This window comes from Crocodylus siamensis, chromosome 2 (genome assembly GCF_052110815.1).
Source record: "Crocodylus siamensis isolate JL-2025a chromosome 2, ASM5211081v1, whole genome shotgun sequence".
Taxonomy (NCBI): Eukaryota; Metazoa; Chordata; order Crocodylia; family Crocodylidae; genus Crocodylus; species Crocodylus siamensis.
In genome coordinates, this window is record NC_143396.1 from 277441857 (window position 1) to 277456331 (window position 14475).

General features: G+C 47.2%; 1 pseudogene; it reads left to right on the top strand.

Moving 5' to 3' along the window:
• Positions 1–13528: 13528 nt before the first annotated feature.
• LOC149872257 (histone H2A.J-like) lies at positions 13529–14269 on the top strand (annotated as a pseudogene).
• Positions 14270–14475: the final 206 nt, after the last annotated feature.

Below are 14475 nucleotides of genomic sequence, written 5' to 3' on the forward strand. Positions count from 1 at the left end.
ATTTTTCAAGTGCAATGGAGTTAAAGGGTGGTCCTCCATCGGACTGCAAGACGTTGGGACGTTTCCACATGGAACAGACTTTCGTTAAGGAGGTGATGACTTGGACTGCTGTCGTCTTTCTGAGGGGGACCACAGCGAGTTGACAGGTGCCTAGATCGATGATGACTAATCCTTTTGGGAAGTCACAAGTTCCTGGGAGCGGTCCAAGTAGGTCAGTTTGCCATGTTTTGCCTGGTTTAAAGTGGCGGGGTGCTAGTGGCCCTTCTGTGTGACTTGTGGGATGGCTCTTTTCTTTGGCACAAGCCTCGCAGGCTTTTATGGCCGGTTCCCATTGTGTGTGGGTTCCAAGTGGGGGTTTCCCTCCCTCCTGTACCCAACGAGAGTGACAAGCTCGGGTGCCTGGGTGTCCCCATTCCTCGTGGAGCCATTGCAGAATGGATCCTGCACTACAGACCATTTAGTGTACATGGATGCCACCAGAACGGCATCAATTCTTAACGGGTCGGCTAGAAGTTTGTCTATGACCTCATGAACTGGATCGGTGTCTGGTCTGTGCGATTTGGTATGTTTTAGTAGGGGGAGAGTTGTAAAATCGGTGAGGGTATCCCATATTTGATCCCAAACGTCGTGGTACTCTCTGGGGTCGGCTGCGCCAGTAAGGATGGTATATATAAAGTGGAAATCAGTGATGAATACAGGGACTGGGATGACATCTTTGTGAGCGGAACGGCAGTGTTGAACTAAGCCCTGAATGCCGAGGAGCTCACACAGCTGAGCTGACGATTCCAGTGGCGCATAGTGTGCTTCCTGGAATCGGCAGGCCTTACAATAGATGCCATAGCGTCTTTCTCCTCTTCCCGTCGCTCCGTCTGATGCCATCCATCCTTGGCTCGTTGTTCCATACAGTATGGGCCGTTGTGTAACAGGCAGAGGTAGTGGTGCTGACTTGTGCGGCCACTGGTGCCAATGGTACTTGTGCTCTAAGACCAGAGTGCTCCACGTCTTTGGCTTTCCGCCAAACTCTGGGTCTGGGCGCTCCAGATCCAGTAGTGGTAATAACGGACCTGCGGGGGCCTCTAGCGATCCATGCCCCCTTGACAGACGCTCCACTAGCTGAAGTGCGAGAAGAGTTTTGCCTACACTGCGGTGTTGAGCAGCTTGTAGCGACCGGTGGGCTGTAAACACGAGATGCCCCTTGGTGTTGCGAGCAGCACCAAAAATGTGCTCAGCGGTGGCCCCAACAACGACTGTTATTGGCAGTTGAGGATTAAAGGCATATAGGGGGTTGTTAGCTGTGTGGGTAGCTAGATCATACACTGCCTCGGTGTCCTTTTCAGCCAGGTTTTTTTCTTTTGCACTTTTGTCTTAATATGTCATTGAAGGCGGGCAATGATCACCAGGTTGTCGGGAAGGACGTGATGGCAGAGCCAGCTGATGTGCCCTAGAAGCTGCTGGAAGTCTTTGGTTGTTTTTGGGGCTGACCGCAGTAACTCTTGTTGGTTGAAGGGCTCGTGTAGCATGCCCTGGCAAGTGTTGTGGTCAAAGGTGGTACCTAGGAAGTGAATTTGCTGAGAAGGTGACGTTTGTGACTTGGCCAGGTTGACTGTGCATCCTTTGTTTGTCAAGTGCTGGATGAGTTTTTTTACCAGGGTTTTGACTTCCACTCGTGAGTGCCCCATAATGGCGAGGTCGTCGATATAAGACCATACTTTAATGTGGCTGATATCCAGGGCCTGTGTGCACTCTTCGATATGTGGAGTAATGGCCCCTGTTGCGAGTGCTGGAGCATTACAGTATCCTTGTGGGTAGACATTCCACTTGTACATCTTCCCTTGTATGGCCATGTTTAATATGCCATGGTGGTTGTTGATTGGAATGGAGTAGAACATGTCCTTCAAGTCCAGTGTGGCCCTGAACCACGGGCGCGTCTGGAATTCTGACATTTCTTGAAGGATTGGGGAAGCATTTGTGGAAAAGCCTGCACAATAGGGATGCACTCATTATTGGGTTTTCTGTAGTCGACGACAAGACGGACTTCGTTCGGTCTTCCTGGCTTAGGGATGCCCCATCCTGGTGATAGATGGGTGCTTACGGTGATTGGCGTGATCATTCCACTTGCTTCGAGTCACTGTAGTAGTTCCTTGAGGGGTGCAGTGAGTCTGGGTTTAGTAGGTATGGGTGTATACTTTCACGTTACCTGGTGTCGCAAAGTCAGTGTATGCCAGTCTGTAGTTGAAACACTGATGGGGAGTGCTCGGAGGACTTGGTCTTTCAAGTTTAGGCAACGAATGCCAAGGATGCCTAAGATGTTCATGTCTCCAAGACGGCGTCGAGAGAAACTATTTCTCCCCTTGCGTGGATTTTAATTTTGACTTTTGTTGTTCTGGAGATAGCATTTAGGCCTTGAACCAAGATGGTGTCGCTTGTCGGCATGTGAGGGGTGGTCTTAGTAACCACGTTAACTTGTGCACCGGTATCGAGAAGAAATCGGGTGCGTCGGAGGTTGGGATGTTGTCCAACTTGAAGGGTGATGTAGGGCTGTTGGTGATCAGGATTTTTGCGGCCGTCAGCGGACCCGACGGCCACTACTCATTTTTTGCCTTTTGATCTTCGAAGAGGAAGCCAAGTTTTGTGGCTAAGGCCTCTTGACCTTCCACTCCGAAGGCTCTTAGCTATGATTTTGTTAGGTTGCTGCTGTTCAGGAGGAAGCCGAACATTGCCCAATCTCTTTGGGTCTGTAGTGGAGGTGGGCCATGCTCTGTATTCGGCGGATGCCAAGGTCGAGCTCTGGCTGTTGAAGCTGCAGGGTAAGCCGAGTAGGCTTGAGGGGCTCCAGTTTTCGGGCCCCCGTCTTCGATAGCCCTTTTTATCCAATGTAGATGGCCTAAAGCGTGGGCCACAGGACTGTTGATTGAACCCAACAGTAGGAGGTGTAGGGTAAAGACCTGGGCCCCTCCGTAGCACTCTGTGGCTACTTCCACTGCTTCCGCCAGACACAGGACGCTGCTCGGGTTGTGGAGGAATCTGTGTGGCCATGTCCCAACTGCTTGGGCTGCTGTGAGTCCCAGGGCCTGCTGTTGTGGGTTCCATTGAGCGTATGATACTCCCACTAGGGCGTGGATCAGCGTGGTAGTGTCTGGCAGGCCTTTTCCTTCATGCCACAGGTGTATCTGCCAGCCCAGTGCTTCCACTGCTAGTGCTGGGAGTGGGATTGGCCAGTAGCCATTGGCGAAGGCTGGGACTGGGTCTTGGACCATTCCGTGACTCCAGCTAGAGTTGCGTAACAGGATGTTTGCCTCGTCTTGGTCCACTGACTTGTTGCCTGCTTCCGTTACAAGGCGACCTAACCAACTTATGGGAGTCTCTTCAGATCGTATGTGAGTATCTTTTATGAGCTCCTGCATCTCTGTACGGGTATGTGTGCGGAATGTGATAGTGGTCTGGGTAGGTCCTCCTTGCTGTTGCATGCGCTTCTGCACTGTGATCGGCATCGCTTGGGGAAGCAAGGGATACACATCTGCTTTTCTTTCGGTTTTGCCGTCCCGCAGGGGGGCGGGGAGTTGGTATGGAGGCGGGGCTGAGGGCAACGTCACGGGTGGCGCCAATGTAACAACGCTTCTCCCCGTCTCCTCCCCCCTTCACTTCCCACTCTTTCTTCCGCGCCATCCTTGGGGGTTGGCTCGGGCTCAGGTCCCTGTTCATCGGGGACTTCAGCAGCGGCCTGTACCGTGGTGCTGAGCTGGACTTGGAGATTTTGATTTTCTCGCAAGAGTCCCACATACCCTCGGAATAGGACATTCAGCATCCTACCCTTGTCCCATTTTTGCCCTGACCACTTAGTACCGGTGCGACCTTCTGACTCCAGCACCTCACGTAGCTGGGTCAGCAGTTCATGGCCTCTTCCCCCCTCCGGGAGACTCGGACATTGGAACTTGTCTGCTGGGATGGATTCTCCTCCCCCGTCTTTTAGGTGGCGGATGCAGTAGGCAAACTCCTGTGCTGGGGTGGGGTTTAGTGTTCTGCCCACCTTGACCTTCCTTAGACTGAGGGTCGCCGTTTCCTCCTGGGGCCAAAACACTACCCGAGAATCCCGTAACAGGTGTGGGGTCTAACCCCACTGCCCATTCTTTTCCACCCTCTCGTACTGATAAGAATCCTTGTAGTGGGGGTGTTCTAACACCCGCTTGGTGGTAAGTTATGTGGGCCCAAAGCTCTCTCGGCAACGGAGACGTCATGGGCAGTTAATTAACAGTTCTCGTGTCTCCGAGCTGCTTTTGTCTGCCCCTCCCCTGGATCCTGTTCCTGATGCCATTCGGCAGTCCGGAGCTCCGGTGCTGGATGACGAGCTCGGACGAACAGGCGGGGGCTAATGGGGCAGAGACGGCACTGACGCGTAATGGTTGCAAAGCTGTTTTATTACTTACGCTCATAGAGAGCGTAGGTTTCACAGTTATACCAGTTGTAAACTTTTAGTTGCTTAGTATGATTGAACTCTAATTTGAAAACGTTGAAAATGACAGCTGACGAAAGCGAGTCGACTGGTTCCGAGCATGCAGGTGCGGGGTACGCCGGGAGGCAACGGTGGCAGAGAAGCTATCACAGGTGGCCAGCCTGTGAGGTAGCTCTGGGCTCCTGTGAGAGCTGGTTTCTGCCTTGGGCGGAAACTGTGTTGACTTCAATACTTTTCAAGTAGCCAATCATACGATCCCTTTTGTGGAATGTTCTAGTCTGGTTACGTAATGGCTATCTGCTTAGTGCATGACTGGGCATGCGTGCTCTGCCAATTTGAATACCTTACTCCATCACACACTGGCCATGTGTGTGGCGCGTGTTTGAACATGCACACTTGTCTTAGGGGCTTTCCACCTGCATGTTCATACTTGTTGCTTTTAACTCTGTGTCATCAGCACTTTCCGATTTTGGCTTAGACAACTTCAGGGGCATAATGGTATTAGGATGCCACATGCCGTCTGTCATCAGAGCTGCAAAGCTTGCAACACAGCAAACATGTAAAAGTGGAACAAGTATCCTTGTAGCTGAACTTATACCATTTTAGACCCGCATGGGACCCCTGCTCTAGGGAGCTGGGAGACAGCCCCTGCTAGGCTTTTGACCTTTCCCCACTCAAGTGGAGACTGGGGACAGGGTGTGGCCATGCCCTGGCCCCAGGCTGGCATTCTGTGGGAGTGGGGGAAAGGGGGTTTAAACTCCTTACCCTGCCTGCATGGGACCCCAGCCAGGTTTGCCTGAGCAAGGGAGAAGGAGGGGAACCCTGGCATGGGGCTGCTCTTTCCCCTACTCGAGAGGGAAGTGGGGGGCAGAAGTGGGGGGCAGAAGCCTGGCAGGGGTGTCCCACTGGGGGAAGGGGTTTTAAATTCCCTCTCCCCCTGGCATCGGCATGCTGGGGCTTGGCTATGCCCCTTCTGCTTGAGCAGAGAGGGGGAAAAGCATTGGAGCTTCCTACCTTCCTTTTGGCAGTGCCTGGCAGGCTGGGAGGCATGCTCTATCGCCTCACATGTTCTGGCCTGAGCCACTGCAGGCACGTGGCTGCATTTCCAGAATCAAAAGTGAATGTCTGTTCACTCGTTTCTCAGTTCAAGCTTCGCAGTTTAGACTAACTTGGAAAGACTGAAGCAATTCAGCCTCTGGCTTGTTGACTGTCTGTACTTAGCCCAGAAGGTGAGTCCCTCTTCAAACTATTTAATTTTCAAAGCGAAAAACATGTTTTTCTTTTAAGACAGGGAAAGCAGAATTTTCCCTGAGGCTCTTTTAGCAAGAGAAACAGAGGAGAAAATGTGCTAAAATAATAAAGATATGCTCAGAAAAGCAAGATGTCAAAGCTGATGAATGAAGACATTCTTGCAAATGCTATAGGCAGTATTCCCAAAAAGTGCTTTGGACACCTCCGAAAAAGGTTTCATCTCTGAACCAAGAGTTCTAGAGTTTTGCATTTCTTTTTGTCTCAGACCAACACGGCTACAAAATACATCCCTTGGACACCTCCAACCTTTTCTGATTCTTCCGGTTCCTCTTCCTCAGCTGGGCATCTTCTGTTTGGGCTGCTATGGCCTCTTCCCTGGCAGGTTGCTCGCCTAAGTATGGAAATTTTTTTTTTTCCTTGCCAGCTGTTATTTGAATTCTTGTATTATTATTTGAATCATAGTAATGCCTCTGTGGCTCCATTGAACTAGAAGATAGTAAGAGGCAGTTTCTGCCTTAAAGAACACGCAGTCTAAACACATGTATGTTGGGAAGGGAAAGTAATAGGGGATGAAGAACTGGGAATGAAATCCCGGCCTTCTGGCTTTCAGTCCTATACTCTATCCACTGGGTCACAATGCCTTTGTAGTTATGTTTAGAGATAGGCAGCCGTTGCTGCCGTGCGTGACAGACATACTTACTGGTGATCGTTATGTATTACAGGTCAGAACCTCAGCTCATCTGAAGTCAGCAGAGCTGCACTGATTATGCCAGCTGAGGGTTTAGCCCCATATTTTTAAAGACTTAGATTCTTGCAGTGTACAGGAGAAAGCTTAAGCCCTGACAACTGTTAGATCCAAATTAAGGAGCTGGTTCTTCTTGTTACCATTTTTATTGTTTACAGTTTTAAAAAAAAACTTGGGAGATTTTAAAGACTGAAAAGGTGGGCACTGCTCACATACTAGATCAGTGGTTTTCAAGCTTTTTTCATTTGTGGACCCCTAAAAAAATTCAAATGGAGGTATAGACCCCTTTGGAAATTTTGAATAGATTTGTAAGCGTGGGTATTCACATACTTTGATTGATCGTAGTCATCTTTTGCAGACCCCTTAGACATAATCTGCAGACCCTAGGGGTCTGTGAACACTGCACTAGATTCTTAGGGAAGAGTCAGTGAGATGGCAACACAACAGGATAGGATTTATCTGGAAAATTATCTAGCAGTTGCTGAGTGATGGATTCTGATTATGGCAGCACAATGCTTTTTCATGGTTTACTCATTCAGAATTGATTACACTGCTCTATTAATCCTTCATTTGCAAGAAAAAAACACAAAATAAAATGCAGTGGGTCATTACACTGGCTTCAGTTATGTTCCTGAAGGTGTCCATCAAACTTCCTGCAGCCTTGGTAAAACTCCCCACTGTAATCTGTGTGATGCGTCTACCAGAGGGCACTGACTTCAGTATCTAGGACATTTAATACAAACAACCCCAGGAGAGACACCCTAGGAAGTGTGTTTTATTTTTGTTTAAGCTGCATGACCCTTGGTTTTCTTCTTCATTTCTCATTTCCAAAATCAGAATCTTCTGCACTACCAACAAAAATTAAAAAAACAAACACCGCCCCCCCGAAACCAAACAGATTCACCGAGTCCAAATAGGTTTCCAGACCCTATTTGGCCAGGGGCCTAAGGGCCTCACCTCATTTCTAGAAATTTTGTAAATGCAGCTTTGTGAGCTGTGTAGGATTTGCCCCCATCCTTTTTTTGTGGCAGTTATACCATTGATGTGACTTCAAAGCCCTCCATTTCATAAGAGCGGTACAGGAGGTGGCTATGTGCAAATAGGTCATGTTGGAATACTGTTGTAGCCATGACAGTCCAATAAATATGGAAGAGGCAAGGATTTTTTGTGGGTGATATCTATTATTGGACCAGTTGTGTGGTTGGGATAGACTTGGACAAGCTTTCAAACGCAGCACATTCTTCTTCAGGTAACTTGCTTATGTGCAGAGAGTTAAAAGATCATGTGCCCTTAGATGACATGCAGAAACACGCAGTGATGTTTCCTGTTTCTTTAGGCTCGGTCACTGTTGCCATTATGCATTGCAAGCGGCTTCCAGCACACTGAGCTTTACGGAGAGCTTTTAACACAGCGACGTGGCTTAACTGCTGTAACTCCCACTACAGAGTACCAGATATACCTGCAGCTAAATTTAAGTGTGGCTGCACTATTGCTCATTGAAGTAACCATTTAGAAATGTAGTGAACCCCCCCAGCCTAGTTTGCATTATCACTGTAATAATGAGTGAATGACAAGCTTATTTTACCAATTTGTGAGACCCTTAAATGACTCATCATTAATGTGCTATTTTCTTGGGATTTACATCACTGCAAGAACAGACTTTGCGCTTAATGTCAAACTACCAGTACCATCAGCTTGCCTGAGAGCAGGTGAGCTATTCCAGAAGCTGACTGAAGTAGACTGAGCAATATGCAGAGGACATAGCCAGGCTTCAGCCAATATCAAGTCGCTGACCACAGTGGCAGCGTGCTAGGGACCTGAAAGCACAGTGATATGGAGCCTGAGGATCTAGCTGCTTTTTACTGTGTTTCATATGCTTCAACTGAGTCTTATTGCAACTACAATTTGTTGAATGGTTTTTGTGTACTAGTAGTGGTATGATCCATGCATCAGCAACTCTCATCTCCCATATAGAGTTGTGGTCCATGAAGACTACAGATTCCAGCATGCATCTGAAGAAATGATCACAATTAGCTGCAGCAGCAGCCAGGTTTTCTTTGCAGACCTCCAATTCAAGCAATGGCTAGATCCAATCCCGCTTAGTGTCAGGCTGTGGCTTTGAAACTGGCACTTCAGCCTGCCAGGTACAGCCACTCATTCCAGTTTCCACCTCCTCAGCTGAGCACTGGGGTGGACATAGGGGGTCAGAACCCATTATCTGGGCCTAGCCACATGTCCACTCTCTGCAGCTGGAGTGTCCAGCCAGGGTCAGCTGTCTCTTTACCCCTTCCTATAAAAACCCCTGATCTGGAAGAGGAAATGTCAGGGTAACAAGGCTTAACATTTTACCCAGGGGGTTTTGTCCTTGGCTTGTGCTGATATTAGCTCTCTGGCATTCTCTGGCTACCCACAGGCCCTGAGTTTGTCTTGACTCTTTGGCTCCCTGATACTTTTGTATCAGGTACCCTTTGATACCTGACTTGGCTGGCTTCCTGACCCTGGACTCTGCCCAAGCCTTTATATCACTGACTCAGTTCCCCAGATGGAGCTTCTGGATGTTGGTTTGCTGGCTCCCTTATGCTTGAACTCTGCATGCTCCCCTTGGATCATAGTTGTTTCTTCTGACCCTGGGCGATTGCCCTGACCTGGATGTCAGTGACCTGGCATGCCACTTAGTTTCTTCCAACCTCATCAAGGTTACAGGGACATATGGCCACAAATAGTTGGTAAAAGAAAAGTAAAAGTAACCAAGATAAGGATGACAAACAGTAATTCTACAGATTTCCTGACCTGGATACTTTCCTCACTTAACACCTGTTATATATTAATGCAAGCCCATTAGCCTCAATGAAAGCACCCTGGGATTTATGTCACAGAGAGAACAGACCCAAGCCCTCTGTTGATACAGGCTCCATGTTCTCTCCTAAGTAATCTAATCTACTGCTAATGTCTTCAAATCTTACTTGATTGCCTGAGCTGTTGTGCCCAAAGGAGGCCCTGACTATGCAAAATGCTATAGCAGATGGATAAGTTAATACAGAGTATTTTGGAGTGTAATAATTCAGTTTCAGTACCTGCTGCTTAGGATGTTGTTAAATCAGAGGAATATGAAATGAAACTACAGACTCATATCTGAGGACAATTTAGGGACCTTCCAATTCAAAATATGAGGCTGTCTCATGTAGTAAGATATGGTTGTTAGGTGACTCTTTCCCAGGCTGAGAGAAACAAGTGCTGAGTAACTGAGAAAGTAGGAAGTTAGTGTAGCTGGGAGATGCATGTTTGTTGGGGCCAGGACTACCAAAAATAGGTCTCTAAGTGTTATGACATTTTCTTATGATGACCCCATTTTAGGGCCAGATTCTGATCCTCATTATAACAGCAGAAATGACATTGGTATTTCTGGAGTTAACCTGAATTTCTATTAGAGGATCAACCCAATTCATGGAAGCATCCCTCTGTAAGAAAACCTATTTGAACATTTGTTTGACTTATTGAAGCATAGGAGGACACGCTTTCCTGAACCAGGGCCTTAGCTTGTATTTTGGGCTGGCAGTGACCTAGTCAACGCCACTAAAAAAAATCTATAAATCGGCATAGCTGCACTGAATTTAATAGGGCTATGTTCATTTTATACCAGTGAAGGGGCTGGGTAAGGAACAGTATGTCTTTAGTGCTTTGGAGTAGGCAGGCAACCATATTGTGTTTCAGAGTCACAGTCTTGCTTCAGGAGGAAATACCGTGCCCCAGATCTACACCTGGAACAGATGATCCCAGCCTCCTCCTTGCTGCTCAGCTGTTCAGACCAGAGCATTAGTGGGAGAAGCCCAGGTACTTTCACCCCCTGCCAGCTGCACCAGAGAAGGAGCAGTACCTCTGTGGATATCCCACTGAGGCAAGGAGGTGGTATCTTATTTCCTGCTGTATCATGCATGGGAACAAAGGGTATGTGATAATTTTAATGCATATGACCCATCCTAATGTAAGGGAGCAATTAAAATAGCCTTGTTTCATGAATATTTTCCAGAATGTTTTGAGTGCTCAGTTTGGCCTAGCCATGTTCTCACTTCAGACGCATTCTTGTTGCAATTATTTAAAAAAAAAAATGTTACTAATTGTGCAGGCCATCTGCTGTAGAAAAAAAATGCAAGGTATTGTCTTAAGTGTGCGTAATCCAATTTTTTTTGTGAATGCAGCCTTTAATCATGAGCTCAGCAAAGTGAGGCATCTGTTTCTGAATTTAAGTAGCTGAAACTAATCAGGCTAATTCAAGGTTTTCTGCAGTAGACTTAATTGATCAACCTAATTTCTTTGTAGAAAAGGGATAATTGTTTATTTACATTTTTTTAACATACAGGAAGGAGACTCTTTTAATCACTGTTACACAGCAGTCTTAATTCAAAAGTTTATGTGCAACATTTGTTTGCAAAATGTACCCAAAGTTTTGATTTACCGCCTCAAAGCCTAATGCCTAATTGTAGGAAAACAGTGGTGATGTGAATGCTGTTAGTTCAGCGTCTTTGTACTAATTGCAGCATGTGAAGTTGTGTTAATTCAAAATATAGTTTAGCTTGAAATGGCCATTGATTCTTGCATTGTAAACAAAATCCAATTTGAGGCAGTTTGTCTAATCAAGAAGCTGACGATAAATCTTTTCTCGGGTTTACCTGATTTGGGAACAGCATGGGATTCTAGAAAGAGGAACATCCTGTTATACAATTAGATTCACTTGCTCTCTCACTACACAGTGCCTTTCATCTTAGATGATTTTACACACATAACTTTAGTAAACATCAAAAAAGGTTATGAGGTAGCAAAGTATAGTTAGATCTAAACTGAGGCTCAGAGAAATCAAATGATTCTGTAGCAGTGTTGTAGCATGTGTTGGGTGTTTCAGATATTGTCCCTTGTAGCTGTGCACGATGGTTTCAAGTGGGGACTTTAGAGTACATCATTTCCTACAAATTCAGGGAACTGGATCCAGTGGTTTAGGAGGAGGCCCCTTCCCAAACCTGTTGCCAACTGAGTATACAATCAAAAAGCATTGAACCCTGATCCTTTCTTCTGGCTGCTAGAAAACATTCTACTGTCTTAAAGCCTAAACTGCCCACTTGGTGCTGCAGTCACAAAACATCCCCAAACCTATTGTCAATACTACATACATGTTTGATTCAGGCCCAAGCTGTAAGGTGTCTGAGATCAGCAAGCCCAGCCTGCCACTGTCAGACGGGCCAAGTGGTAGATGCTAATGAATGTGCCTCAGGTAGAAATGAATTGATTTTGCAATTTGAGCGGTGCTGCTTTTCTCAGTGAAAGCAAAGTCTGGCTAAATTGTGGCTGCTTGTTTTATACTTGTGCGCACAATTGAGGAAACAGCAGAAAGGCTTTGTTGTGACCTCATGAGAATGCACTTATTGTCTTCAACAGCAGCGAATAAACCAAGTTCCTTGTCTGCAGTTCTAAAGAAATTCCAGATTTTTCACTTAGGCTGCAGTCAGGAGGTTGCAGCTCTGCTTATCACTACTCATTAAAGCAAAGTCACGCTCTCTTAAATTCATATGTGCAAGTAGTTTGACCCATGTTACACATCAGACTAATTCTTTCCCTTAATTTGCATTGCTGTTACAATCATAGATTAGGGTTGGAAGGGACCTCAGGAGGTCATCTAGTTTAACCTCCTGCTCAAAACAGAACCATCACCAACTTAATCATCCCAGCCAAGGCTTTGTCTAAACTGGTCTTAAAAACCTCCAAGGATGGAGATGCTACAACCTCTATGAGAAATGTGTTCCAGTGTTTTACTATCCCTCTAGTGGGAGTTTTCCCCCCTTAATATCTAACCTAATCTTCCCTTGCTGCAATGATGAGAACACTGTTTAATCTTCTTTTATGCTGTTTCTAATTGAAGCCAAGTCTGTTGCCCTTTCTGCTGAAATAAGCTCCAAACAAGAAAGAATTACAGCTTCTTATCTCATTCTTATGGTGAGGAGATGGGGGCTGGGGAGCATGTATGGGCTGTTAGGCTTGGTCAGAATAGAGGCTGCAACATTAACCATTCTGCAGGAAGATCTCTGAGACTTGAGAGCTTTATCAAAGGGACTGATATTGAGAGCTGGATGGACCCAAAGCTCATCCCCCCCCACCTTTTTTTTTGTTTGTTTAAATAAGTCCTGGGGCAGGCTTGGAGGTCATCTTGATGCTGAAAGGGTATTTGCTCTGGTTTCATCCTCCTTGGTGTTATTGGAAGTTTATAATAATGTTATACATGTGGCTGCTATCGAGCGGGTGTTTTGATCTGGAGTCAATTACCAACCTAGTCAAAGGTGCTGGGTGTGTAAAGCATTGTTATTCAGCCTAGTTCATTCTGATGAAGTAGGTTGTTGCCTACGAAAGCTCATGCACCTCTGAACCAGGTAGGGCAGGTTAGCACCTTGGAGACTACCTTCTGCCTGATTTTCATTCAGCGATAGCTAAAACAACAGGGGGTTCTTGTACAAGGAACTGGCTTATGACATAGCAGTTAAGGTTTATGCGGATACACTGTGAATTACAAGAGCTGTGGGACTGGATGGTTGCAGCTGTGTGTATGGTGGAGGGGAGAGTAGGAGGAGAAAGGCAGCGGAAAACAAGAAAAGCAGTGATGTGTGTGACCCTGAGAGGGGAGATGAGACAGATCTCTTTTGGGGGGTACTACAGGATGAAAAGGTGAATGTGGATCTCTGTACAAGGAAACTACTCACTGCTGTTTGTTCCTGTTATGCCCATGAAAATGGGGCCTAGAAGACAGTCTTTGTGAATAGATAGGATGGCAGCAAAGAAATACTTGACTTCAACACCTTCTCCTTCAAATGGGAGCAATTTGTGAGGGTCTGAATCTTTTCAGAGCAGTCTGAGCCAAGAAGAGGTAATATAATAATAAGAAGGTACCTTACGGGCAGCGTTCCCTCTAAGCTGAGCAGCGTGTGCTGCTTATGGGGTGTCTGTGGTGCAGGGTGGTGCCAGACTGCATCAGCTAGCTTCCAGACCAAAGACTGCTGAGATTTTCTTTCCACATAGAGGTGCCATCACTTAAGAGCGAAATCATGTCTGGCTCTGGCAAGCAGGGAGGCGAAGTCCAGGCTAAGGCTACATCTAGATCTTCCCTGGCAGGGCTGCAGTTCCCTATAGGCTGTGTGCACTGTCTGCTTTACAAAAGCAGTTATGCTGAACAAGTGGGAGCTGAGGCTCCAGTCCATGTGGCTGCGGTGATGGTGTATCTGATGCAGATGTGGGTCTGTGGTAGACTCCATTTTCCAGTAGTCCCTGTGGCAGCGGTTCCTTCTGGCTGCCACTGCTGGATCTAGCCCCACTGCCTGGGTACCCCAAGCCCCTCTGCCCCACACCCACTACCAGGGGGTGAGACCTGGATAGGCAGGGCACAGGCCAGGTGGCTGGAGTGAGACTGGAGGATGGGGCTGGAGAGACCCTGGGATCCTCAGGCAGTGACGGCCCTGGGTTGAGGCTGGGGTAGAGTTATGATCTGCTGCCTGCATGCTCCTGTGATAAGCACAAGTTCTGCAGGCAGGGACATGCAGTGAGGAGATCCACCATTTTTCCCACTTCTGACCTGATGGCTGAAATTCTGGAGTTGGCTGGGAGCACTGCCTGTGACAACAAGAAAACTGGCATCATGCCCCACCATCTCTAGCTGGCCATCCACAATGATGAGAAGCTGAAGAAGCTGCTGGAGGGTGGTCATCATCACCTGGGCTCGGGTCCTATCCAGTATCTAGGTGGTGCTGCTTCTGAAAAAAACCCAGACTCAGAAAGCCAAGGGCAAGTGAGACCTATGCACAGTCGGGCCTAGACTTGGAAACACTCATAACAAAAACCCAGACCAAAGGAAGTATAGGCAAGTTGGGGCAGCACTGTGTATGGGCTGATGGACTCTCTGAGAAGTGGAGCTTATTAGTCCATGAGCAGCACTGCCCAAACAGGGATGGAGTCACCGTGGATTGTGCAGATGGTGCAAAAGCCTCCAAAAAAGCAA